Source organism: Pithys albifrons, chromosome 27, assembly GCF_047495875.1.
Source record: "Pithys albifrons albifrons isolate INPA30051 chromosome 27, PitAlb_v1, whole genome shotgun sequence".
Lineage (NCBI taxonomy): Eukaryota > Metazoa > Chordata > Aves > Passeriformes > Thamnophilidae > Pithys > Pithys albifrons.
Window position 1 is genome coordinate 5,477,450 of NC_092484.1, and position 4,619 is coordinate 5,482,068.

At 51.7% G+C, this 4,619-nt stretch overlaps 1 protein-coding gene across 1 annotated transcript in view; it reads left to right on the top strand.

Annotated features, from left to right (window-relative positions):
- Positions 1-1,941, top strand: part of LOC139683221 (nuclear receptor ROR-beta-like) — a 17,034-nt gene extending 15,093 nt beyond the window's left edge. The window contains exon 10 of the mRNA XM_071578130.1: positions 1-1,941. This exon is cut by the window's left edge and continues 1,207 nt beyond it. The gene's annotated coding sequence lies outside the window, so the exon portion shown is untranslated.
- Positions 1,942-4,619: the final 2,678 nt, after the last annotated feature.

A 4,619-nucleotide genomic window follows, 5' to 3' on the forward strand; every position in this document is an offset into this window, starting at 1 on the left:
TTTAGCAGGATTTAGGAGCTTTTTAAGGGGGAGAAATGGCCTGTTGGGTCAAGAAGAAGCGAAAGGTCCTTATTCCTTCTCCTTGAGGGAATAAGGGTGGTTGGAAGGAATGCAGTGTTGTCGGGACCTGCTGCTCCAAGTTTGGGAGGCTCAGAAGGTGTCCAAGGGAAGGATTTGGGGGGTGATGCTGCAAATAGTCCACTGCAATGGGAATGCTTGAGAGACTCTACAGCTCTGCAGGTGGTTTTTCCGTCCCTGTTCCTGCTCCTCCTGCAGCAAATGCCAAAAACTACAACGGAAAAACCTACTCTGAGGCAGCCCCAGTTTCTGCTGACAAAGGGCTAAGACCCCAAGCCCCTTCCTGCTCTTTGTTGATTCCTCCTGTCCCCACCCCCATCCTCGGGCAGTTTGGAGCATCTCCGAGCAGGAGCCGAAGACTTTCAGTTCCATAAACTGCACCCCCTGAACTGAACGAGCAGCTTTCGTAGCATTGTGAGGGATATTCGTGCTTTTGGTTAAAGGACCTCCAAGAGAAGACCATGGACCAACCTTGACCCAGGAAGACCATAGTCCAATCTTGGACTGGGAAAACCATGGTCCAACCTTGGACTTGGAAAACCATGGTCCAACCTTGGCCTGGGAAGACTCATCGATGGGATTTCTGCTTTAGTCCAAGGCAGAGGGAAATGTGGGACTGTACTGGGTTTGGAAACCACATCTGAACTGCTCCTGAGGGCAGGTCAGAGCCCTCTGTGATGGTGTTGGAGCCCAGGTCTCTGGGAAGAGGCTGCCGACCCTCCCGCGGCCCCACGTGCTGTCGAGTGCCAATGCACGTCCCCGTCCGCCAGGGTGGGAATGTGACCTGCTGGTTTCACACCCCCTCAGCTCCTGAAGCTTGAACAGAAGTGAGAAGTCAGTGCTGCCTTTTACATCTGGAGGGTTGTGCCTTTTTTTTTGGGGGGGGAGGAGCACCATTTCCTGGGAAAAGCACTGTAGGGAATAAACACCTGTGCTTTGAGCCCGCCCTCGGTGTGTGCGGCACAGTGGTGACCCTTTCCCACAGGAAACAGCTGCTCTGAAATTTTGGGGAACAAGAAAGAAAAGCACAGCCCTGTGTCCCCCTCAGTGTGTCCCTCAGCCACCGCTCAGCATCACCAACTTCATTCCATCCAGCACAGAACCCAAGGGAATAAGTGTTATTCCCTTAACCTTGGGGACAGTTGTGTTTTCTTGCCTTGTGACGCAGCGCCCGCCCCATGGGAGAGATTTGGGATCCTGAGCAATAAAAGCCCCGCCGTGGGAATTTAGGGAAGACTGGAAGTGTCAACCCACGTGGGACTCGACCTGCCAAACCGCGGGGAACCTGCACTTTGGACGTTCTCTTCAATGGAACTGACTTGAGTCCATGATTTCTTGGGAGGGGATAAAGTGATTCCGCGTCGATTCGGTGATTTGTGGCCTGGCACAGGGCAGGGGTGGGAAGGGCAGTGGCCAAGGCTGTGCCGAGGCTGTGCCAAGGTCCCTCACACTCTGCTGAGCCTCCAAGAGCACTGAGGGAGACGCAAACAACAAAAACTGGGTGGAAAAAAGGGAGATTCCTGCTCTCCCCTGTGCCAGGGCTGTGTGTGCCCACCAGGGATGAGGTCCAGGAGCCCCAAGACCCCCAGATGGCTCCAGTGCTCTGTCCCTGGCATCTGGGAGATGATTCCACCCTCTGGCCATGGGATGTTTGGCCACTTTCCCTTCCCCAGCCCAGCGATGGCTCTTGGCCACACCAAGATTAATTCAGTGTTTGTCTGTTCGTTTGCTCTGGCAGTTTAGCTGAGTGTCCATTTCCACCTGCAGAACCCTCACACTGTGTATAAAAATAGATCAAAAATATATATAATATATATTCTTGTGAATGTTGGTGCAAAAGAAAAATATATAAAGTTTCAGTCGGTTTTATGTTATTTTTTATCTCTTATGAATGAAAGGAAGAAATGGAAAACCTTTTCTTTCCATTTGCCACCCTCCACACACACCTACCTGTAGATGCCAACAGGTTTTATGGAAATGTTTTACTTTTTAGATTTAGGAAAATGCTTCTGTTCTCATTGAATGTTCTGTCTTGTAAGATTGTAATTTCTATTTTTTTAAAGAAAAGAAAATAACTAAATAAAATTTCCTCTTTTGGACCAGTCAGCTTAGGAAGGGAAGGGCAGGGGAGGGACAAATGTTTATTTAAGGACAAAACTGTTATCTGAATTTTTCATGACATTAAATAAAAAGTAATATAATGTATGGTTGAAAACCTTTTTACTGAAGTGTGTTCTATAGGTACATAGATGTATATTGCACAAAATTTGCAGGAAGAAAAATAAAGTCTGTTTTGCAAGGTAAAAAAACTAATAACGGAAACAGTGATTTTAAATTTTAGTAAAGGGCAAGATTGGAAGGGAATCCCTCAAAGTCATGGAAAAAACTTTGAATTTTTCCTGTGGGCTCAGAACCAGCTGTGACAGAATCATGGAATGGTTTGGGCTGGAAGGACATTAAAGCTCATTCAGTGCCACCCCCTGCCATGGGCAGGGACACCTCCCACCAGCCCAGGCTGCTCCAAGCCCTGTCCAACCTGGCCTTGGGCACTCCCAGGGATGGGGCAGCCACAGCTGCTCTGCCCAACCTGTGCCAGGGCCTGCCCACCCTCACAGGGAGGAATTTCTTCCAAGTATCCCATCTATCCTATGAGGGATTTGTACATGAGGGGAGATTTCAGGTGCTGGAAGGTGTTGTTGGGTCACTCAACACGAGGCACACACTGAAGTGAGCTAGGAAGAGGCTGGATTTGTGCCCAGAACTGTGGTGTTCCAAGAGCCCTTGGAAGCACTTCCCAGCCCCCCCTGCATCCTCCAGCTCAGGCATTCCAAGGGAGAGCCAAGATCTGGGAAGGGGCTTCACCTGAAGGGAAGTTCTGGCCAGGTGGGGGTTGGTCTCTTCTCCCAGGCACTCAGCAATAGGACAAGGGGGCACGATGGGCTCAAGCTCTGCCAGGGGAAATTTAAGTTGGAGATCAGAAAGAAATTCTTTGCAGAGAGAGTGCTCAGGCATTGGAATGGGCTGCCCAGAGTGGGGGTGGATTCCCCATCCCTGGAGGTTTTTAAACTGAGCTTGGCCGTGGCACTGAGTGCCATGATCTGGTAAAGGGACTGGAGTTGGACCAAGGGTTGGACTGGATGATCTTGGAGATCTTTCCAACCCAATCCATTCTATGATTCTACCTGGGCAGCACCTCCAGGCTGAGGGCAGGGACTGCACCTGGCAGTGCTGGGGAGCACATTTTGGGGCAGGAGGTTGGGGACAGGTCTGGGGCGTGGTGTTTGTGTGTGGGGGGAATCAGGGACAGCCCAGGGTGGGGCAGGGATTTGTTTTCAAACAGTTCTGACCCCTGGGAAGGAAGGAATGGCTGGATATACAAGGGCATTATACATGGATACAACAAGGATGGAAGGACTGAGATGTAAAGGGCTGAGCTCTGCTCTGGGACCAGGGACAGGACCCAGGGAACGGCTGGAGCTGTGCCAGGGGGTTGGGATGGATCTCAGGGAAAGGTCCTTCCCCCGAGGGTGGTGGGCACTGACCAGGCTCCCCAGGGCAGTGGGCACAGCCCCAAGGCTGCCAGAGCTCCAGGAGTGTTTGGACAACGCTCTGGGGGACAGGGTGGGATTGTTGGGGTGTCTGTGCAGGGCCAGGAGTTGGACTGGACCTTGGGCTCCTTTCCAGCTCAGAACATTCAGGATTTGATAGTTCTCTGATCAGGATGCAGATAGGTCAGAGGTGTCACTGGGAGTGAAATGCTTGAATCCCAAATCCCACCCTCCTTTTCCCTCTCCTTCCCCTGCAAATCTCTCCTGAGTGTCCACTCCCCGCTCCCTGTGCACATCCAGCTGTGCCCCTCAGCAGCACAGCTGGAGTTGTGGAGCAGTGGGAATGATGGAAAGGGATCCTTGGAGCAGCAGGGAACGATGGAAAGGGATTCTTGGAGCAGCAGGGAACGATGGAAAGGGATTCTTGGAGCAGCAGGGAACGATGGAAAGGGATTCTTGGAGCAGCAGGGGATGATGGAAAGGGATCCTTGGAGCAGTAGGGAACAATGGAAAGGGATCCTTGGAGCAGCAGGGAAACAATGGAAAGGGATCCTTGGAGCAATGGGAAGGATGGAAAGGGATTCTTGGAGCCGTGGGAAGGATGGAAAGGTATCCCTGGAGCAGCAGGGTCAGTCAGTCCCAGGGGTTTGCCATTCCCAGGACACAGCACAGCTCCTTCTGCACATTCCCAGCTGTGGGGCCCATACCCTGCAGAAGGAATCCTGGCTGCCCCCAGAGCTGGGCACAGCCAGACACAGGGCACAGCCCTGGAGGGGTGGGAAAGGGTCACCAGCCCCTCTGGAGGCACTGGAGTCTCCAGGGAACAGCTGCATCCATGTGAGAGCACACCAAGATCACCAGGACCTGGGGCTGTTCACACCCCTGTCCATTTGCTGCCCTGCAGCACTTTCATTTGTTGTCATTTTTTAAAAATGTATCTTTTTTTCCCCTCAAAAATCATGTTTATTTGGTGCATTTTTTGGGGAAAAATTA